This window comes from Centrocercus urophasianus, unplaced genomic scaffold (assembly GCF_019232065.1).
Source record: "Centrocercus urophasianus isolate 14NV4802_14NV808 unplaced genomic scaffold, USGS_Curo_1.0 seq_2, whole genome shotgun sequence".
NCBI classification, from domain to species: domain Eukaryota; kingdom Metazoa; phylum Chordata; class Aves; order Galliformes; family Phasianidae; genus Centrocercus; species Centrocercus urophasianus.
The window spans coordinates 17,251,905-17,275,368 of NW_024884755.1; the positions used below are offsets into that span (position 1 = coordinate 17,251,905).

Here is a 23,464-nt window from a genome sequence, read left to right on the forward strand (position 1 = left end):
CAGAAAAGTTCCTCCGTGGGCAGTTATTAGCAGCCTCTCTACTGCTAAACGATCTTTCTAATGTTCTTGTTAAAATAAATATCTATTGTTTTAAAATAGATGACCTCCCATGTTTAAAGAGAAGTTCCAACCCTGTCATCTTCCCTTCCTAGCCTTTAACTTGTGATCTTTCACCTCCTTCATCCTGGTACCAGTGCTGCACACCAGCTACATCAGTGAGGTATCTGGGTGAGAACTGACATGTGGTAATGTCATGTGGGAGATGGCAGGAATGCCAGTGCTGGAGGAAGGCAGGACATCCCTCTTCCCATCCTCGGTTGTTATCCAGACAGATTAGATTAAAGCCACTGTAAAACCTCAGCCTGGCGTTTGATGAAGGGGGCAGGATGTTCAGGATGCACTGCTTTGGGATGCAGGGACTGCAGGGTGGACTCAAACTGTTCTCAGTGATCAAAGATTGCAGTGTTAAAACCAACAGGAGACATGGCAGCCATACTTCACGTTAGCAAAGGAACTCTTACTTCCGTGTGCTCTGCTGGGAGGCAGTGATTGCGCGGGACACGTGCCAAGTGCTTCAAGAGCATCCTGTAGCCATATATCTGGCAGGGCAGACAGAAGGAACGTGCTCAGCAGTAGCCTCACTCAAAGACTTCTGGAATGATGAATATTCCTTAAAGGAGTCCGTTAAAGTAAAATAAAGCCCTCTTGATGTACATAGGGAACATATATAACAAAATATATGAAGCGTCTGTGTATTTTCTGCATTTGATACCCGAATCCATGAGAATAGGGGATAAGGTACTTTCAGAGCTGTAGAATGGGAGATGATGTGTTTTGAGACAATTTGTTGTCCACTGAAATATGTTCATATTCTGAGCGATGTGTGTCAGATACTGGACAGCAAAGCACGTGTTTTCATGGAGATGTGACCCAGCTGGTCCGCTGAGCCTTTGGTAATGCACTTCATGCTACTTGAGACTGGACAGTGCTTTTAATCCCAAAGACATTTGAGAAAGCTTCGCATTTCAGAGGTTGTCTGTTCTCTAACCGTCACCCCACCTGCGACTCCACAGCCTTTGGGAGTTACATGGCCACAGCAAATCAGTGGAAGTAAGGAGCTTTCATTCAACAGTGCTTGTTTTGCAATCAACTCAAAATCCACCAAAATGCCTGGGTGGAAGGAGAAGAGTTGGGAAAGGAAAAGATCTGGAGTTATGAGTGCTGATGGGTGCCTGGAGGCAGGGGTTAAACACAGCTGGAGGAGCAAAGAAATGCAGAGGGAATATGGAATAGAAAAGTGCATCGAAGCCTGGGTCAGCAAGTTATGTGGTGCGTTTTGGTGGCACGGTGGAGTTGAGCTAGTTGGAGGTGAGCCCTGCACTGCACTTGAGCAAAAGAGGTGAGGACGGAACAGGAACAGACCTCTGTATCCTACTAACAGACTTGTCTATGGAAAGGAGGCAAGCTCCTTGATACGTGTAAGCCAAGTGTGTTCTGTGGTTTTAGAATTGTGGGTAAGAAGAGTGATAGACAGTAGCTAAGATCACTGAGGTTAAGAAAACTCTGGGGGGTAAATGGTGTCACGGTAGGCTGGTATGGAGAGGTATGAGAGCTGGATTGCGAGAAAGGAGAACGTAGAATGGAGCTTTCCTTTACCAGCTCAGGTGTTGCTGTAGTTTGAGCACACGCTTACGGATTCTTGCCGTGCTCTGTAACTGGTGAAGATGGGGAAGATAGGAAGGGCCCCACCAGCACAGGACGGTGCTGGGACAGGTGGAGCAGGCTGAGTCCTCCATCAGACTGGTGACGGTGCTCTCTGGAAGGTGCTGCGCTCGCCTGTAGGGATCCCTGAAGATAGTAGGCTCTGTGCTCTCCAGAGAGGGACTGGTTGCGAACGAGTCATCTGGAACTAATGGGTTTTGTGCCTTTGATTGGACTGTGCTTTTCTGTATACTTCCTTTGTCAGCCTAAATGTCTGCTGAGATCCAAACCGTGCTGTAGTTATTTCCACACACAAAAGCAAAGGTTGCTCTTTAAACTAAAATTTTGTCTGATGTACCAAATATACTTGAATAATTACTGGTTTTTAACAGTAAAAAGATGTAACTTATGTTTCAGAGGATTAAAATCTACAACCTTATCTAAAAACAGAAAGAACAGCTGGCAAAATGAAGTTTCTTTCAATAACGTAAACAGAATCTGTCCTCTCCAAGCCCAGTTGGTTCTCAGCCTGCATACTCCTGTGTTAATTTAATATGGTTCTTCAGTGGGACTGCATTTGAGAGCAAGGAGGCAGCAGTTACATTCTGTCTCCTTTCTCTGTATGGATTCTCCCCTCGCTGTCTCAGCACACAACACTTTGGCTTGCAGCCTTGGAGGATGATATTCAGCACAGTGATTGTCAGAGGAGTGGGATTTGTGGTGACTGAGATTCTTGAAGCAGGTCTAAATCCTGCTGGCTTGCAAAGAGAGTAAATTCTAAAGGGTCACAAATGCTGAGGCCACTTGGGAGCTTCAGCCATCTTACCAGACTTGAAACTGTGAGAACAGCTATAGGAATCAGCCTTGAAGAGACCAAAGGTGTCAGCTTGTCCTACATTAGAAATAGTTTCTTGGATTGGGCCCAGAAAAATAAAAATAATCTGAAGAGACTTTAATTACGTCTCCACTAGTAATAAAGCAGCATTTTCCCCCAGATTAATATGACTGATGTCCGTGTGCTATTGAGAAATGAGGGATGTCCTCAAATTGTATGAAGTGCACACTTTCGTCAGCTTCTTCTAAAAAAAAAATAAATAAGTGATAATAATAATGAAAAAGGGATTCCTATCTTTCCAGGCTATAAACTATTTCTTCCTTTAAAAAGCCTTTATAAATGTGAGTTGTCCGCCATCACTCAGTACAGGCAAGCTGGTGCCTGAAGTATCTGCACCTTTTATGTCTGCGAGGGAAGGAAAGAGCTTTGTGCAGAGAGGAATTTCAGTCTGAATCACAGCCTGGAGTTTTGTTGGAAATGCAAGAGTAGATGCAGAGGAAAAACTGAAGAGGGAAGTGCCTTGAACTCCCAAATTCCTGCATTTCCTATTAATAGAACAGTGTTTAAAGTAATGTGAAAAATTAAATCTCTCTGAGGCATTGAATCACTTGTGTTCCCACGAGTGCTCAGCATGTGTCTGTGTTCCACATCTCTCGTCAGCCATTGTCCCTCCTGTGCTGGTCCAGGCTTGCACTGCAGCAGGAGCCTCGGTGCCTCTTGCAGCCTCTCAGCTTTGGGGATTGATAGCTGGCCTCATGAAACATTTGTGTTCTCCATACTTTATTAGTCACTGACAGACTCATTGTTTATAACATACTTCTCAGCAGCTGTTTGCGACTCATCGCCCTGCTTGCTTTATAGTCTATAAATATTTAATTCTTTAATAAACTGCTTATGTGTAATATCAAATGAATGATGCACTTCTTTCCTCTCTTCAGCAGTGCTACTATTTGCAAAACAATCTTTTTTTCTTTCTTTTTGAATATCAATATCTTTCATAAATTCTTGAATTTCCTTTTCTAAACAGCAGTTTCTTCAGGGTGCTCGGTACAGTGACAAGCAGAGCAATGGTTCCTGTGGTATTATAACAGCTGCCCCTTTCTGAAGTCTCCGTGGGGACATTCACTTCACAGTGGTTGCAGATTTGCAATCAGGAGTAGTTTGGGACAGCAGTAGTCCTATTTCACAGCTGTGCATGTTAAAGAGCAGCAGCAGCCTGCACGGCCAGAACAGCCCTGCAGAAGCTGTGTGAGAGCATCCTTGGTAGTGTATGCAGAGCAGTGTGGGCATCTCGGAGTATCAATGCCTCTTGCTGCAAGCTGCATCACCACTGTGCTTCACACGTTGCTTATATGGTACAAGCTATGCTTTTCTCATCGGTAGTCTCCTTCCTGCTACATAATGGAGAGAATCTATAGAAAGAGTGGCTGATGAGATCCGCTGCGCTGGGGTCAGGAAGCCGTTGGTACGGGTGGATGGGGTGGAGCTCCTGCTCAGGTCACTGCGGCTCATGGCAGCAGCTCAGTGCCTTGCAGCACACAGGTGCTGGGCTGCTCTCTGAGGTCTGGCTGGCTGCCATACCAGTTGCATTTTGTCAGGATGGTAACGTGTCTCAGCAGGGCCTTCAAGAGTATTGTGTGGTCACAGACAGGATATTCGTATCTAACCCGAAGTCAGGCTGATGGTCAGACTTTCCCTTGTGCCTTGAATTTTTGCGTGTTTTCAACTGTGAGCACAGAGAGGCTGGATTTAGGATTCTTGCCTAGAGGTGGTACTGGTGTCATATTTTTAATCGGAGCTGGCAGACTTGCCTTGTGCTCAGATTCCCAGGTGGCTTTACAGAAGGGTGTGTGCGTGTGCTTTACAAACGCATCCGTGGAGATGCAGGAAGGAACTTGATTCAGAGAACTAATAGATGAGATCACAGTTACGAATCTCCAAGCGGTATTGGGCAGCAGTCCCCCTTTGCTATGGGTCGTTGCATCCTCTGCCTGTTAAGTCCTTAGATGAGAACCTTCCCCTTCTGTTCGAGGCTCTCGGTGCTCCCTTAGTGATAGAGTCTGCCTGAAGACCTGGTAGCTGTTTGTTCAGGGCTCTGCAGCCTGCTTTGAACAGATACTCATACCGTATCCTTGTCAGGTACGATTAAGAGACAGAGAAACCACCTCAGTCTGGTAGCTGGGGATCTGCTCAGCAGTGTTTCTAGATACTGGTGACATCGGTGTCTGCCTGCAGGATGGGAGGAGAGGACGGCACCTCTGAGAACACAGAGCGGCAGGGCAGGGCATGGGCGCTGCATCACTGCTGCTGTCCCTGGAGCAATGCACAGCAGCCTGCCACGAGCCAGCAGCAGCATCTGAACACCAACACGCGCTGCCACCCGCAAGGCTGTCATTGGGCTCCTCCTTTGTTACTGAAGCATGGCACTTAACACATTCTCCCTCCGATTTCTCTTTTCCTGCCCCCCTCCCATCGTGTATGTCGCTGAAATTTCTGAATGGAAGCAGGAAAGGGTGTAGGCAGCGAGCTCCTGGTCCTCAAGAGTCTCCAGGCAGCGAGCGTGCCTGGTGCCCCAGCTTAAGTATGAGTAATGATAAATAAGTAAATCACGCAGTGGGCTGTGCTATTCCCTAATGAGCCTGTTTGTCCCAAGCGCTGTGCAGAAAACACTCTTCTCCTTGGCAATAACCTTTCTGCGTATTAACATTATGCATGTATTCATGTGACTTCCTCTGCTTCACCACCACCTCCTTCAACTGATTTAAATAAAAATAATTTATGTGGACATTCCTTCAGTCAGGATTGCCCCCCCCAGAAATATATCGTTGATGCTGTGCACCCAAATGGGGTCGTTATGCTTTCGCATATCATTATAAAGAATTATAAAGAACAACAGCGACATCTGCATGTGCCACAGCGCTACAGAGATGGGCAAAAATAGAGAAAACAAACCCCGAATGAGCTCTGAGCTTGTCTGGCTCTGTCTTTCCTCGGTGCCTTAGCTACTACCATGGACGAAAGTAATTGTACAGCGTAATCACATCACGGCTCATCTGAATATTCATAACCGAGACAAAGACTTGGAAGAGAAGAAACATGGGGGAGGGAGGAGGAAAATTTAAATATAAAACAGCATTTCGTTTTGAAGCAAAGTTCCGCGTTCAGCTCGAGATCGTCTCGGTATCGATACTGTCTGTCTGTCTGCCATTCAAAACCAGCGGGCAGCAGAAGCATCGTGTGTGCAGCCCCCCTCCATTGGGAAAGAAAATAAAGCAAAACAACAAACAGCGATAGAAATGCCCCCAGCAAAAATGATATTTGAAGAGTCGCCAACGGTGGCGAACCAGCTGCTGTTTTACCACGAAAGAAACAGTCTATTGAGGGAGCTTTATAAAGACCCCAATTAATATGTTGTGCATGTATAAGATCTACAAAGAGCCCACTGTGTTCCTCCCCCCGCAACCACCACCACCTCGTCCCAATTGGTGCCAGTGGAGAAGGATCTGAGCTACCAAATAATTGATTAATCTCTTCGGCGGTGACAACACTCCTCTCCAAAATAAAGAGAGAAGGAAAACAAACACAAGAAGCAACTGCTTGCTAATTAATGTGTAAATTACCGCTGGTTCCATCCTTCTTTTCGTCTTCTAAAAGAAAAAGAAAAGCAAGAGAAAGAGAAATATAATTCCCATCTTAATGTATATGTTGTCTTCATTTCTTTTGTTTTACTCTGGTATCCTTCACTAGTATTAACCAAGAAGTGTGGTGTTTGTCGAAGCCGCAGCTGGCTCTGCCAGTCCGTTCCCCAAAGAGCTCCTATTTCCATTCCACTGGAGCTTGTATTCCTTTAAATGTCTAACGCAGCATCGTTTACCCCTTTCTAATACATCACTCTGCTGAAATTAGAAGAATCCGAGGTTATATCCAACTTCAAAGGTTTCCGAGTCACCATGATTTTAGGAAAAGCAGAAGACAGACCATGGAAAAAGTCCCTGCTTTTGAAGATAGGCATCACAGGGACCTTCCTCCCTCTGTCTCTTTCTCGCTCTCTCTCTCCCCCCAACTTTGTACCTCTCCAGCTCTGAACGTCCCGTGCTAACGCAGTTTAATGATATGCAAATGAAATATGCATAAAACCATTCTACTGTATGATGATTAAACACTGGAGACATTAACAGCCGACACTCCGCTGTTTGACTATAATAATCTTTCCCGAACATCCACTTTGATTGCGGAGTTATGGAAACCCATAGCAGTTGGCAGAGAGAGGGAAGGGAAGGAAGGAGGGATGCGGGGACGCATCACCCATCTCTGCATTTATCCCACTCCAAGAGACGTTTCCCCCCCTTTGTACTGCATTCCTACTGCTGTCTTTTGTAATCCATCCATGCGGTCGCACCAGGGCGATTAACGGGGAAAAAAAACCTCTTTTCTCTTAATGTTTCAAAGCTCATTAGCCAAACGATTATTCCTCATTAACAGCGAAAGCTCATTCATTAACAGAAAAAATATGCCCAAAAGATGCCAGCACTGTTAATCCTGAGCCCTGTAGCTGGGCTGTAAATCCCATGCTAGTATTTTCCATGCAGAGGGGAACCGCGCCAATCCACCAAAAAAAAAAACCAACAGCAAAAAGAAAACATTTTGTGTGTTTTGTAAAATCCGCAAGAGAGGCAATTAATATTCCCGCGGTGTGACTTTATTTTTTGTCTCTCCCTTTTGTTTCCAGTGCCCTTCCCTGGCTCAGCGCCCGGTGCCAACAGAACACCTTGCAGGATCCTCAGCAGCGCAGACAACACAACGTAAGTAGCCAGCTGTCCCTTGACGCCCTTTTCCAAAAGCCCTCCGGCCCCTGCGGAGTGTGTGCAGCTCTTTCCCTCGCTCACCCTCCGGAGTGCCACCTGGGTTTCACAAGTAGCACCTTCCAAATCTCTCTGTCTTCAAGTTTGTGCATGTCTGTGTGGCATCCCTCCTCCTCCTTCACTCCTATAGTGGATCTTGCAAAGGGCTTCAGATCGGCCCCATTCATCTCCCTGGTGATAGCACTGAATGTAGATAAATCTCTGACTGCCTGCTTGCTGCTGGAGTATGATTTTTATTTTGTCTTCCGTGTATACCTAGGTCAAAAAGTGGGATGTATGCTCATATTGTGTGTGTGTGTGTGTGTGTGTGTGAGAATGTCTCTCCCAAGCACACAAACGTACATCTCCTCACATGTGTGTAGGTATATTACACGCATGCACACAAATATATATCCCCGCACATGTATGTGTGCATGCAGCACACACACATCTCTGCACACACACACACACCCACACGTCTATCTGCAATTATCTGAGGCACTGTGTGTGTATGTGTATGTGTGTCCATACGCACACTGCTCTGTGTGTGTGTGTGTGTGTGTGTGTGTGTGCATACACAGGCATCTCGCTATCTACAAACATTCCCTCTCCTCCCAGCAGAGGCTGTGTGCAGCTGTGATCCTGCCCTATGAGAGCGGTATTCCTTCCTTCCCTCGGCGTGTTGTTGGGAAACCTTCGTGCTCCACTCTCGGGTCCCTCCCAAGTCGCAGGGCTGGCACCGCTCCCTCAGCTTGTCCGAATGGCGAATGGCACCGTCCGTCGCCCGCGTTGGTGCAGCCTCAGATGGCACTTCTCTCTGGATGTCGGCTGCTCCCTTTTGTTTGTTGTTGCCCGGGCTGGGTGTGGTGGGGCTTTTTTTGGAGTTAATTGTAAATGAACCTGAATGGCAAACACATCAACAGCTTGCGAAAAAAAGAGAGGAAAAAAAAAAAAAAAGAAAAAAAAAGCCCCTCACAAACGCCTTCTGCTGCGACAGATGCCCATGTTGCCCCTGGCACGGAGAACGGGCACGAGGGGGTTGCTGCCGAGCTTTTTTCTTTTGCTGTTCGTATTGTCCGCGCTGCCGTTTTCCCTTTATTTTTGAAGCCTCCAAGATGCCGGCCTCGGCATGGAGCGGCGCGGTGTCATGGCGGAGACGACGGCCTTTGTCTCGCGGGGTGTGAAAGCATCCGTTGTGCTGGCTCCACTGCGGCAGAATGACGTTCGAGGGGGAAACGTGCTGGAAGTCGGCGCGCTGTGCCCATAGCCGAGCGTGTCCGAGGCAGGGCTGGCGGCGGAGAGCCTCGTCTGTAATCCTGGCACTCGCGCCTCCGCTCGCTGCGCGCCGCTTGCTCCTGGGGGTCTGGATAATCTCCCTTAGCGTTACCGCACTGTCTGGCCCGCGCACAGGGCCCCCGTAACATATACCCGCTGCCGTTATCGCACGGAACTGTGGCGTTGCCACTGAATGGATGGCACTGTGCCAACTCTTCTGCCATCCGCCCTTGCAGCTTTTTTTTCTTCCCTCCTCCCTCCCTCTCTCCCCTCCTCCTCCTCCTCCCGTCGACTTGACGTTAATTAACACACGGGTTAATTGATTTTAAAAGCTGAAGAATTACAGTTAACTTTTCCCACAGGGTACAGCCGCCTGGCATGGCGCTGCTGCTCGTGCGGTGCAGGGGGGCAGGGATGCGCCCGCAGCAGAGCTGGGTGGCTGCAGAGGTTCTGTCTTTGGAGCGCGGCGGAGGGAAGCCGATGTGCGCCCGTCTCATCCTTCCCAAGATGTCACCATCGTGTTTTGCGACAAACAGTCCCAGTGCTCCCTCCCCTCTGCGCTCGATGCAGGCTCTGCTGGAGGGGCAGCAGGAGGGCAGCTCGGCCGCATGGCGGGGCTCCCATTTGCGTGAGCTGGAGGTGCTGGGGCGGGGAGCCTGGGGAACGCTGCCCTTTTCTACTCATGCTGTTTTCCAGGGCAGTTTTTGTTTCCTCAATTGGCTCCGATATGTCACTTGGGGGGAAGAATCTCAACCGGGGGAAAGTTAGATGGTCGTAATTACAGGCGAAATGCACCATGTGAGGGCTTTGTTTATTCACTTTCGCTCTGCCTTGCCCCGATCTCTGCCGGTGAATGACGGTGCGGTTGGGAGGAGACGCGGTGGGGCTGGGAACTCATTGCTTCCACCTTCTTGTGCTTTCATTTTATTTCATTTTGTTTTTTAAAAGCATGAAGCAAGTGAAGCGACAAGAGGAATCCATTATGCAAATCAGGTCACATTTGCATAATGTCTCATGACTGGAATATGCAAATGAGTTGTATAATTTATGAGTGCCAGTGTCTGTCTAAAAGTGTTTCCCAGAATTTATAAAAAGTGAGACGTGGGGAGGGCAGCTGGGCTAGCTGCCCTGCCAGGAGGGCTCTGCGCTTTCTTTTCAAAGTCTTCCTTAAGACCTGCAGCTGAAATGCTCCTTACTGAGAAGCCAGCCCGCCCTTCCACACCGTCCCCCTCGTTTTCTTTTCTATTTCTCCCTCTGCCAAGCCTGGACCCGCTCGCCCTGAACTTCTCCAGGAGGCGATGGACCCGCTCGCTTACCAGGACTCTAAGGCCACGCAGCTCTGAGCAGTCTGCTCCATCCCTGCATCTGTCTGGGCGCTCTGGCACTTTCCGGCAGGGAGGCTGTGCCTTTCAGGCACGGCTGCACGGGCGCAGTGTGTGCAGGGAGTGGTTGTAGGTGTTTGCTTCCCACAGTACAGTGGAACTGCTGCTCGTCCATAATGCACGGCAACCTGTGATGAGAAACCCGTCTTGACCCTGCAAAGAGCAGCGAGGTCTGCGCAGGGCTGGCAGTGCCCTGGAGAGCGACCTCGAGCTTCCTGCACTGAGCAGGCTATTTCAGCACTGAAAGGGTCCCTGGAACACGCTGGAAATGCAGGACAGGTGCCAAGACCGGTCTGGCTTATGTTCGTTCTGCATATTTGGAGATCTCAGGAGCATCAGGAGAACACAGGTAAGCTGTCGCTTCATACAGGGATGCTGCAGCTCTGAGCCATCTGCACAGGGAGAGGGTCAATAATAACACTTGCACGTGGAAAGCCCCACTGTGACTGCAGCTGCGGCAAGTCAGGGGCAGTCTCTGTGGGGACATGGTGCAGAGGGTGAGCTGTGGGGCTGGGGCAACTCCGTGGCAGGTGTCCTCAGTTGTGAATCCCAGCTCTGGGAGGCCCCTGAAACGACTTGTGGGCAAAGAAGTGTGATTTCATTTTCCTGAGAATATGCATTTCAGTCGTAAAAACAACACGTTTATCTCCCTGGTTTCAAAGTGCTTGTGCGTCTTAGTTACCATCTAAACTGATGCTTGTCTGATTTGCAATCTGTTTCAACACAAGATGTGTTTCTGTATGGTTTATATAATAGATACGTATGCCTGGAGAGTACAGGTCTTGACTCCAACAGTGTGTGTCATAATGAACTTCTCCAGTATAATGAAATGATTTCATAAACTGTGTGCTTATCTGCGACTGTGGGATTCCTGGCGCGGGGATACAAAAGGAGTCTCAGCACTAGGTACAGAGAGGGCAAAACTGGCACGTCTTCTATCCTGACATGCAAAGTGAGAGGCAGCAGCACATCTAGACTTCAAAGCCTGTTCTGCTTATGGCAGCTGCACTTTGGTTCCTTTCTCTTGCACTGAAGAAGCATTGGTTCACACTGCTGCAATTAGCTGGGCAGCTGAGACTGGCATGGAGCTTGTGCAAAGCGCTGGCTCAGGGCCATCAGGAATACCTGGAGTGTTTGTGGGGGCAGCAGGGGTAGGATGCATAGTGAGGAGAGGTGGTGATTTTTGCCAGCTGAACAGAGTGCACCTGGCAAACTCTTGTTTTCTTCCCATGCCTTCCAGTACTTATCTCTGGTTCTCCACCTGCTGCATTTGAAGGACTCCCTCTCACTGCAGCTTTCACTGAATTTCACTGGCCTTTCTTTGCAGGTTCTACTTTCTGTACCTTGATAGAGTTATGCCATCTGACACACCGATCCAAGCTGGCGGTGAAATGGCATCTATGTTGCTATTGAAATGTGTTCCTGACATGGCATCATTTAGGCAATTTGTTTTTTAGCACATAAATATGAGTGCAATGCTTCTGGAGTGTGCATCAAAGGCATCTATTCTTCATTAAGAGGAATTTATTTATACAACCTCAGCTGCATCATGATAATTAAAACCACACTTTTACTTTACAATTAATGGTTATTGTTGGCATCGGTGCAAAACTCAGCTAGTCATGGAGGAACGCGTTTCCAGTGTGAAAGATGAAGGATATGGTGAACATGTATCTCTAACCATGGGTTTCTAAATTATCTGCTCTTACATCTGCACTGAAAGTAACAGTTGGATGAGTGGTACGCAGTTCTCCACTTAACAGCCCATCTTATCATTTTCCTCTTGACTTGTATACTTAAGACTCATCATAAGGGAAGAGACTGCTATACTCGTCTTGTCTGCAGAAGGCCACGTCTAAGCAAAGCTTTAACGTTCTTTACTGCATGTTTGTTAATGGGAAGGGACTCCAGTGACAATTCTCCACCTTTCTGCACTGGACACGCTTCTCATTTTCCGCAGCTGCACTTCTTTAGTTCCATGACAACTTGAGCCAACGTAGTAACCCATGTTCTGAGTCTCCAGCTTCATCCCAGCTTTGTCCACTTTTTCACAGGAAGGATGAGGTGCAGGCAGAGGTGTGAACACTGCTTTCTGAACAGTTCCACAATGGCACCTGTCTTCCAACAGCAGGTAAGCCATCAGCATTGCTTTGCCAGCCTGGACACACCTGATGGATGTGCCTGACTTTAAGAACAGTTTGTCTGCATGGGGCTTATTGCCTAATGTTTGTAGATAGCAACAGTTGTAAGCAAAATGTGTAAAATCTTTAAATCTTTAACAAATCTCTCATTAATCCCAGCTAAGTAGATTAAAGCTGACTGTGGGCTTTAAATGGTAGCAAGCTGATCACTTCTAGGACAGAGAAAATATGTACAACAAAACATGATCAGAGAGACAGGCTGCAGCATGCAGTTCCTTTGTTCGTGGCCTAGATGAAGTGAGGATGGCAGCCAGGGCACTGGGCTTGGGTTCAAATGGAGACAAATTTTCGGTGAGATGACACTGTACAGCACGATTAAAAATATCAAAGGTGCTACAGGCAGTTACTGTCTATGCACTGCAGACAGGAAATTGAGCAGTTTTATATGAATGGCGTCATGAGAGAAACAAGGCAAGGTGCTGAAGTCTGACAGCAACATCAGGATCTTTCTCAGTGTTCAGCCTGATGGGTCCTGAACATCAGAAGGTGCTGTTTACAAACTTTGTCAGGCAATGTTCACTGGAACTGGTCTGTATGTTTAGACATAACTCTGGTTGGCAATGAAATGGTTAAATATCTTAGAGGAATAAAATTCAACTGAGTATTTGCATTATGTTTCAGTAACCGAAGGAGCAGATTGACTAGGATTACACTCTTAGCTGGAATTATTTGTGGTTTGTCTTCCTTGGAACCTGGTATTACTTTTCTAAACACGGAATCCCAAGTGCAAAGTACATAAACAGTGCTGGCTATCAGTGCCACAAGCGCTGCTGAAAGAAAGCTCCCAGGGAAGGCCAGCCTTACCTTAGTTGTGCATTCCTGCTGTAGCTTGGGGACTTGCTCTCAGCTGGTGCCCTCTCCCTTCTCACCTGCCTGCCCACTCTATTTCCTGCTCGCATCGCGCCCTGGCTCCTGCTTGCCCAGGGCCACATGCCAGCTGTCACTCTTTCGCACGTTTCGTCTGCCCTGGTGCCCTGTTTCAGTGCACTTACTTGCCTTGCCAGCTCAGTGGTTTGGTGTTGTCATTGCCTTTGACTAGTCATGGTGCTGTCCCCGGACCGACAACGACAGGGATGGTCTGTTCCAGTATCCACGTATGTGTGTTTCAAGGGCAACAGCACGATGACTGGTGCTAAAACTGACAGCAATACCTACTGAATCTGGAGTTGTTTGTCTGCATGGAAGCACTAATGGCAGTTTCTGAAGATGCAAAGTGACAATCAGGCCAATGGCAGGTTTTCTGAGTACAGAGGCACAGCGTAAATCTTAAGAAAGGACAAATGCTGCTGGACCAGCAAAGCCTGAGTGAGTCTGAGCTCCACAGCAGAACCCTTGGCAGTTCTCCCACATAACAGGCGGCGTGCTGCTCTTTCAGTCTGAGGATGCTTCCTGTACGGGGCAGGTGGTCACATCCCTGTTCTCTGCCTCACATGTGAGGTGGGCAGAACAGACCTGATACAGGTGATCCAGACCAGGCCTTCACTGTGCTGTACTTCAGCAGTAGATGGGAATATTGTGCTGAGAGTATCTGAGATCTGCTCGCCTTCCTCCCCAAATTGTCAGCTTCCTCACCCAGTAAATTGCCTAGAGGTGCAATAAGTAGGTTAATGCTTGCTTTAGGGTTAGCCTGAGGGTGAGAGTTCCCCATAGGCACAGCAGAGTTGCTTTTGTTCTGTGTGTGTGTGAGTTCATGCGCATGAAAGCCTTCAAGGTGAATCCCTACCGCTCCTGCTTCCTTGTTGTGTGCCCTTCCCTTCTCATTTCTGCCACAGCGGAGGAAACCTGCATAACCCTGTGGCTGATTAGGGAACGGTCCTCTACAAAACCAGGTCTGCTTTTTCCGTTAATTCTATCTTTACTGATATCTTCAGTCATTCTTTACAGTTTTGACTCCCTTGTTTGAGAGCAAGTAGAAAGTGCAAGGGACAACAGAGAAACAGAATAAATTTTAAAGGTGGAAATTACATCTCTGGGTCCGATTTGCACACTGCAAACATTAATATATTATAACATGGAGATACGACTATTGCTTTGACTCGTATTTCCAACATGCAGCCCATGTGTTAAATTCATTTCTTATTCTCTGGTCTCAGAATCTGGGGCACAAGCTGCAGGCAGCTGAGTGTCTCATTGAAGAGAGACAAAAAAGCCAATGGCATCTTTGGTGCTTTGAAGACCATAGCTCAGATCAAAGCAAGCTGCAGTGATCTAACTTTTGTAGGGACAGCTGCAGCCCTGGTATTGGTGCTCCAGGACACATGAGTATCTCCTTAGTGCGTGTCTTGCAGCCTGGATTCAGCTCTCTGCCAGATCAGTACGGCGAAGCAGGACTAAAGTTTTCCTCAAGATGGTAGTGTGGTGAATATTTCAAACAGGTTCAGTCAGGAGAGTCTTGTGTCTGATGATAGTAGTCTGTTCTCTGAAGATCCCAGGATGGTCTGTGACTAAAGACTCAAGTCTGTGTTCTGTTGTGTGCATAAGCCAGAGGGCAGAGAAAGGCTCTACTGCAGAACCTGGCTCTCACATACTTTCTCTGTAGCTGCTCAAGACCTGGCTCAGTCACCAAGGCCACATTCAGGTTACCACTGTACTTTTTCAACAGTAGGTTGGTTTATTTTTTACTTCAGCCTCACAAGGGCAAATGATCAAGCAAGAAGAAATGAGGTTTCAGGTTGTTTCTTAAAGAGCAACTTATTTGTTGGTCAAATACTCAATTCAGGTAAGCAGATCACAATCACAAAAAGGCAAAAGAAGTGCCAAGTCTCTGCCCCATGTGAACTGAGCTTAGTGTAGCTGTTCCTGTGCTCAGCTGCTTGATTGGTGCACGGAAGCCCAGTCCTGGATGAACCCAGGTGATGACACGGTGCGCACTGCAGCCCCCCAGCAGTGACATGGCTAAAATGGTGGTGGTGGAGCTGCAGGCGAGCTGCTCTGATAGAAGCCCAGCTGTGAGCAGCTTTGGCTGTAACAAGGTGGTTTGGGGGGTGCAGGAGCTCTGGCAGTGAGAGCCTGGGACCAGGAGGAAGCAGAGTTCTGTGCCTCTACAGGTAGGAATGTGGTACCTTTGTTTGAAGTGGCTGGAGGAATTCGTACTTTGGCAGTAGCCAACAGAAACACCTCTGTCCTGCAAGCGAGATTGAGGTGTTTCTTTCCATAGCATGCAGGTCCATGCAGATTATTGTATTAGATGGATCGTGGCCATTTGCACTCTCAGTTGCTCTTTCACTGAGAACATGCAGAAGCAATTGGTGAAATACTGATGGGTGTTTTAAATACAGGAAGTGACCAGGAAATGGGCTGAACTCAGACAAGAGAGCAGCGTGGGCAGGGCGAGGTGTCTGGCACAGCTTGGCAGGCACTCAGGCACTGCTCAGGTTTACTTGGCAGCTCTGCCTGCACACAGCCAGCCAAGCGCAGCACAGAGCTGCAGAACGAACACAGACACGTCTGTGGGATTTGCCCCCACAAAATGTGGACGTACCTACTGGAATTGTCCTAAATAAGAATATTTTAAGGCCTTGCAAAGAAGGCCGTAGGCTGCTAACTATACATTGAAGCACAAGGTGTGAATGCGTATGCTTCTCTGCCATGCATGCGAACACCCAGAAGGTGCCAATATCAGCATGTTCTGTGGGTGCAAGGAACCAAGTCACAGGCAGAGGGGCTGCTCAGACCTCCCATTCTGTAGCCAACAGACCCTTTAGAATGGAAAGATTTCTTTCCATAAGAAATCTTATGGATTTTTGCAGTGTTTTAGCTTTGATTTTCTGATTGTATTACTATAACTAAGAATTTTCTGTTTTCTCTGTGCTTTGTTCTTTGTCTTTGCTGTTGTTTCTTTTTGAAGCACCCTTCCATTTAAAACTTGAATTGTCTTTAAAATTGAAATATTTAACTGGTGAGAAATCCTATCTAAAGATTCTTATTGTCATTTAAAAGAGGCACACATTGATTAATTACCAAATTAAGCTACTCTGAACCCAAATTAAGATTTTGCTCTAGATGTTGCAACAGCTGGGTTAAATAATTTTAAACTGATTTGCAAGTGACGCTGTTTTTACTTTGGACAGGGCTTTGATTTCAGTTCTGCCTTGTCTACGTGCTTTTCCTTGCGTTCTTTTCTCATTTCTCATTCATTCTTCCATTTTTCTGTCTCCCACTCTCTGCTCTCATCCCCCAGTGTTGCGGATCCCTTTTTCTCTTCATAGCTTCTCCCTTTTTCTGCACTGTCACTGGCAACTCGCTCTTCATCTCCTGATTTCCATTTGCTGGTTGTCAGGAGCACATGCCGTCAGGTCCTCTCCCCTCTCCTCCTTCCTGCCAGACTAACTCCAGCGAAGGAAAACAAACCAAAATATGTCCATGCTGTAGTGTTGTAATGTTGTTAAGCGTTTCACAGATCAGAAGTAGACACCTGAATTCAAGCAGCTAAAATTAGAGGACACATCTAATATTTGAATTTCCGCATTCATTTTGCATTTTTAAAGTGTCGATGATAAAACTCTTTCCTCATGAATGTGCTGAGATTAGGTAATGGTCCTATTTAGGTTGTGATGAATATCATAGACATTCCCCCAAGGAAATTGCTAACAGTATTCTGTATGAGGTTTTAAAAGGGTGCAGTAAACACAAGCTCAGCCACACACTTTGTGTGAGGGAAAAAGAAATACTGACTGATTATTTCTTCTGTGTACGTTATCCACCTTATGACTGTCTGAATCCAGGGCACTGTATGATCATTAACTGGAGTCCATATTACATGCTTATACAGTAAGATCCAAATTATGCTGGCAACCTAAACTCTGTCACATCCAATTTTCTAAAAGTACTTTGTAATTGTTCTACTTTAAGGCAGTATTTTTGAATTAAGAAATCAAATCCATTCTCACACACATCTCCACACTTAGTCCAGCTAATGAAAACCGTAAGGGCTGATAGTTCTTTGAAAGCCTTCCTCAGTAGTTGATGTTAACAGAGATACCAAAGGATTATTCTGCTATTAATCTGCAGGTAATAGAAGGCCCATTTCTTAAGTACACACAGAAAAGGAGAAGAAGAAATACTGGCTATGACACAAAATGAATTGTCTTTCTCCATGCCCTTGTAACCTAGGGCATGTAGTGCAGGCTGCCAGCCACTGTGTTACAAATTTAAAAGTGCTGGAATCTCTCAGCTCTTTAGCAGGTTGCCTGATGGATTGGTGAGTAATGTACTTGAAGTGTGCATTACTAAGCCCTAGACTAATGGCTAGCTCTTGCCCATGGCTTTTGCTACAGATCATTCATCGTAGCATTCATAAGCTCTCTGCCAGTCTGTGTCTGGTCCTTGTGCTACTGCTGCTAATGCCATTCGCCTGATGAACTCTGCATGAACATCCCCTACATTTTCAGAACACGAGTAGTAAACAAAAGCACAGAGTGACATTTCTCCAGAAGTTCTCATGCTCCTTTGGAGGAGGTGGATAAGGTGATGAACATGATACTCATTCACTCAGCATTACTCAGACTGTGGCACGTGAAAAAACACATAGGGTTTTTGCACTGTTGTGCCTAGATGTACTTATCAAGACTTCACAGTCGTGTGAGCTAAATGAGGTCCCAGCTTCAGAGCAAAGAGCATCTCTTGGGCTGGCTTCTGGTCTGGCTTTGGTGGACAGAGTAGATATGTGCAGAAGTCTTATGAATAAGTTGACCTTCCTCCAGTTCCCACCACACTTTGAAAGTTTTCTTCTTTCTACTTCACCATACTGATGGGACTCCTGGTTTACTGCCCAGGAGCTGTGGCTGAGTCTAGGTGGATCCCTCCCAGCTCCTTTCACTTGGACCACAGCACAGCCATGGGAAATAGAAATCCACTCAGCCCCCAGCGTGGTCTGGTGACCCAGCCTGCTTGCACCTGTTTGTGCTATCCAGGATTCTTTCTGCTTCCTGAGTCCAGTCTGGTAGCTTTGGTGGTAAAGGCTTAGGCCTTACTATGACGTTCTGTGCTCTTTTGTTTTGTGCTTTTGCACATTATTTAAAAATAAACTTATACAATTCTTTATTAGCATATTCCTAATGAACTTATGGAAGGGATTAAGCCTTCAACCTAAAGAATTTCCTCTACAACTGTCATAGTAAACATCGCTGCTAAAAACTGCACATCAGAAACAAAATTGTGAAGGGAAAATTGTTGAATAGACAGAAAGCTACGGAACTGAAAATAGCAAACTGAGCAAGAAACAATTTAAATTTTCTGATTTATTCCACATGTAGGAATGTTGGGCATTTTGAGGGGTTAGCTGCATTGTATCAGTGTATTCGTGGTGCTCGGTATTTTATTCTTGTAAAGAATGACCTGTTTTTGCAAGGGCTCTTTTTGTTTGTGCATTTTAATACAGCTTGAGCACCTTTTCGTTGCCCCAAGCAGGAAGTGAATTCTCGTTCTTTGTAATATTCACATTAACAACAAGATCTCAGTATTTTGCACACAGAAACAGGTGGAGGATGTGAAAGGTTACAGAGAAAAACAATGATGCTGGAAAAAAAAAAAAGAGCACACCATAAAAAAAAAATTCCCAGTGAGTATTTTCAGTTTATTTGCATTATCTTTTAGGAGATGTTTCTGGTAATAAAGCATCATCAGTCTATGATTTCTCTTGACCAGTCTTTCTCAACCCCCTATAGAAAATCTTACAATTTAACTGAGAATATCTGCTTGTTTCTCATCTTCCAGTTTGAGTTTTCATTCTTTAACAAGCACAACAGCATGCTGCTCTATCTTCAAAGAGGAAATTAATTCCGTCCGCAAAAGGGTCAAGTGCTAGAAAGTGCATAGCAATGCAGTTTGCATGGCAGGATCCAGGAGATATGATGCTAATAAGATTCTAAGATGAGAACAGCAGACTGGCTCTAGGGATTCAGATGAAGGGTTCTGTAAATTTTAAAAGAAATGGTCTCCAAAAACTAATGATGTCTGCTTTCCAATTCATTAATAATGTGGAGCAGGGAGATGGGAGTGAGAAGCAGGCCATGCTTTGAAATATCAAAATCTAACGAGGAAAAAAAACAGTGAGAGCTCATCTCATTGGGGTCATAAAGCTGGGAGGAATAGGCAGGCTGCAGGGGAACACAGTGTCAGCGCCTGGAGGGAAAGAAATGTTCTGCTGTGCGTAATTTATGCACAGACTCTTTGCCAACGTTATGTAAAAGTTCCATGCTGAAAAAGATGTTGCTGTATTGACAGAGCTTTCTCCGTGTTCTTGTTTAAGGTGACTTACTAGCAGATGTCTGATGGATTTAAACAATGCCTCTGAATTGCTTTAGCATATTTACAAATGGCTCTTGGTAAACCTTCCCCTTCACCTTTTTGCATTGCATGCACGAAACTGAGTAACAAGAACCTGAACCTTGTTTGTAGTTAATAGTGGAAGAAAACCCCTCAGGCAAAGCCTAATGAACCAAGAGCAATTCTGAGCTTTCCTCCACAGTATCTGGAGAGACTGTGCCTTTCCAAGGGCTGCCTGGACACATCGTGTGACCTTGCTGCTTTACATCATTAAAATTTCCCATTACTGGCACAGTGTTTGTATGGAGGTGCTATTGTGCAGATATTATGCTGGAGTCTCTCCCTTATGCATGCAGAGTCTGCAGCTAATAGAAAATGTCTGTGCTTGAACAGCTCTGAGAGTGGGAAGGTGTGTGGGAGGAGGATTTGCTCTGACTTTTATTTTGACAAGGCCGTTATGACTTGCAGAGTGAGGTTAAGGTTTTCCTCCGATCTTCTCATTTTGTCGGTGCGATATTTTCTCATCTCACCTCTAAACCACCCCCCCCTGCCGTCGGCGCTCTGGGAGTGGGCTGGGACTCACGGCCTCGCCGCCATCTCCCGCTCCTTCAGCCACATGCGCTGGAGCAGCTGCGCAGCGCTGGGCCTTACTGGCCCTTCCCAGGAGTGGGGTGGGCATTTGGGCACAGGATGCTGCCTGCAGCCTGCAGAGCTGCTGCTGCCCACAGCTGCTCCCTCACGATGCAGGGCTGCCGGGGGCGCTGCCGCAGCAGGACCCAGCTCCTCATCCTGGGCACTCAGCTTGGCCCGGGGGTCTGATAAAGTGTTGGTAAGACTGGCATCTTTTGTTGCTGCAATGTGTTTCCTTGAAGCTTTTTTTCCTGTGATCTGTCTTCATGTTCTCCGGGTCCCCTCTGTTTCCTTTCACTCGAGTCATGTTATCTCAGCAGCAAGTCGTTCTCCAGACAAGTGATTTCTCTCAGGTGCACAAGCAGGACTCAGAGCAGCATTTAATAAGTGGCAGTTTGTGCTGGGGTGCTGTCTGCTCAGAAGCACTGTCATCATGAGGGCTGAGCTGCAGGGCCAGCGGCACGACCAAGCGCTGGGCTCTGTGGGCAGTGTCTGAGAGCAGCTCTAGTGCCTGGCCCGAGACTGAGCCGAGCTTTGTTCTCTTGCTAAAGCAACAGCCATGGAAATGGAGAAGTGGGGTCTGAAACCGTGTTTGTGGTCAGCAACACTTTGCACCTTTTCATCCAGGTACCCTGAAGTCTTCAGTGTGGACAGGTACGCCCCAGTTGTCCCTAGAGCGAGCCATCAATACACTGTCGCTAATTTCAAAAGCCATGGATCCCACCTTCATTTTTTTCCTGCATACTCACGGTCTCCAGTGAGCGTAAATCAGCCTTCACAGGCCTCTCCAGGAACTGTGTGGATGATACAGCCATGTGTATCAAATCTTCCCCTTCCCTCATGTTTGTGTCTCAAATGCTTCCTTGGAGAAGAGATGGGAATTTGTTTCCTCAGGAAATCTCAAGATAGACTGATAACAATTTTCTTGAAGGTTTTCCAGTGATGTTTCTGCTTGTTATTCATTCTTTCAGCACAGGGTTACAGAACAACTTGCCTGCAGTCACAGCCACTCAGTGCAGCAGACGAGTTCACAGCTGCTTCCGTGGAGACACAGTTGTATAATCAGGATTGTCTTATGGCACTGGTAATGATATGAAAAGCAGCTGGTTTATGGAGATCTTTTATGGAGATCTTTTTCACTGGTGTTCTTAACCAAGACACTTAGCAAAATGAGTGGATTTTAGTCAATCTTTTTGTTTTCCAGCAGAAATCATGCTGGCTTAGAGCTCAATAGTGACATGGCCATAGCTGCCAGGACAATAGCAGTACTTTTCCTCAGGTCTTTGCTTGAAGTGAAAGGGAAATGATACAGCATTTCAGTGCAAAACATATAGACTTCATAAACCCAAATTTCCTAAGTTCTTTGCCAAAGCTAGACTGACTGATGTGTGATAGGCATCTCAGCCTACTAAAATCATGCATTCCTTTCTGATTTGCATCAGTTTCCTGTTGACTGCTTTTTCCAAACCTTTATCTAAAAGATGAAATAAATACTAGTTTGTTGTTGTTTTTGTTGTTGGAGGAGAAGAAAAAAAGGCCAAGAAGTTTTCTGTCTTCAAAATCTAAAGCTTCTGTTTCAAACTGAGAGCTTACTGCTGGACACATTTCCTAGCCTTCCTGAGTAACAAACACCAAGCTGCAAGATCCTGAAGACCTGCAGAATGAGACATCTAAATTTCTGCAAATCTTTGAGCAAGACAAATTCTATAATTGCATCATCCAGGTTTGAAACAGCCCAGGGCATCCTTTTGAAATGCAGAAGGAAGCCCTAGAAGCTAGTGAGCTCTCTACTATTCTGTGTTTTGCACTCAAACTTGCTGTCCAGGTACGAAGCCCAGCTCTTTGTCCATCCCTGTGCTATAGTTTCCACTGCAGCACGCTAGCTTTGCTTTTGCATTATTGGTTAAGTTTGCATGCATTTCTTGAGCTTGCAGCAGACAGTGTAGACAAAGATATTGCAAATATTACCTGTGATGTAACTGTCCCATAGCAAGCTCCTTATAGAGAGCTGCAATTGTATTTCTTATCTTGCAGCTCCTCTTTCCAGTCTGAAAGCTCTCATGGAAGAATAACCCTCAGCAGTCCTCAGCAAAACTGTTCTGAGCATTTTTAAATGGCTATTGGGTGACAGAAAAGCATGGCCAGAAGAGGCACATGAGAACCTGTTAGCTGTCGATCCTGCTGTCCTCAGGTATGCCATTCCTGACAGGTGCGGTCATAGTGAGGGCATCCAAGGATGGAGGCCTCACAGATCTGCAGCCTGAGACGATGAATTCTAGTTCTAACTATCCTTTCCACTAAAAAGTTTTTCTTAACCTCCTACCTAATGTAATTTAAGACCATAGCTATTTGTGCTTGCAGCCTGTAGAAAGCCAGGAGAGTATGTTAGTTGTTACCTGTCTCCTTGTTGTTTTCAGGTACTTAGAAATTGTTTAGTTACTGGTTTTCCAAAAGTTGGAACTTAGCTGGCTGATCTATAATTTTCTGACTTGTTTTCCTCTACTTCTTTATCATAGCCAGACACTGTTTGCTGTTTGTCAGTCTTCCAATAGCTCATGAGGTCTTAAATGCATTGAAACTGCTTTAGGCAATTCTTTACATACTCTATACTGGGACTCCTTAGATCCAGATACTTTGAAAGTATCAAACTGTATTCTGCTCCTGTTTGAGTCTGAAATCCTGCATCTCTGTACTTGGTAGCAACTATGATAGCCCTCTGCATGCTGTTAACCTTAAAAGATCAACAGGAACAAAACGCTATGAAGGACCTGTCTTCTTGGCATCACATTTCAATAGCTGTCCCCTTCTGTTGAGGGGAAAGCCAACACTTTTCTTAGTCTTTCCGGTGAACACATCCACGCTACTTTTCATTTCCTCTGTTGGTTGAACCTCATGTTGTGTCTTCCTACATGACACGACTTTGTGTAGGAAGTCATGCTTCAGAGTCCCCAACGCGTGGACTGACTGCACACTGCCACAGCCCCTCTGCCATGGGGGAGAGGCACAGGTCTCCACAGAGGCCAAACAGCAGTGACATCTTGACTGGCCGAGTGACCCAGGCCCATCTGGGGGTGCAGATGCCGCAGCGACAAGCTCTGCTGCAGATCTGAGATAGGCTGTGGCTTCCAAAGCAGGACTCTGTTCTTACGACAGATACCCAAAGGCAGATTTTCTTTTAATTAAATATGAAAATCTATAATGCAGTCAGCATGGTGCCTCTTGTTTATTTTTATACCCCATTTATTTGCTTTTGTTCTCAACATATGCTTTCATCATGAGGGAGACTTTTATACTGACCATCTGTGCATTATGAATGAATTTCAGTTAAAACTG

General features: G+C 46.2%; 1 protein-coding gene across 26 annotated transcripts in view; it reads left to right on the top strand.

The window, feature by feature from the left end:
- Positions 1-23,464, top strand: part of LOC122161872 (trichohyalin-like) — a 108,489-nt gene that overhangs the window by 44,938 nt on the left and 40,087 nt on the right. For 21 of the 26 annotated variants that reach the window (XR_006169323.1, XM_042821604.1, XM_042821607.1 and 18 more), the window contains 2 exons: positions 7,266-7,338; positions 12,089-12,165. The gene's annotated coding sequence lies outside the window, so the exon portion shown is untranslated. Of the gene's footprint in view, positions 1-7,265; positions 7,339-12,088; positions 12,166-22,165; positions 22,323-23,464 lie in introns of all 26 variants that reach the window. The other 5 variants (XM_042821587.1, XM_042821594.1, XM_042821595.1 and 2 more) reach the window with 3 other exon arrangements.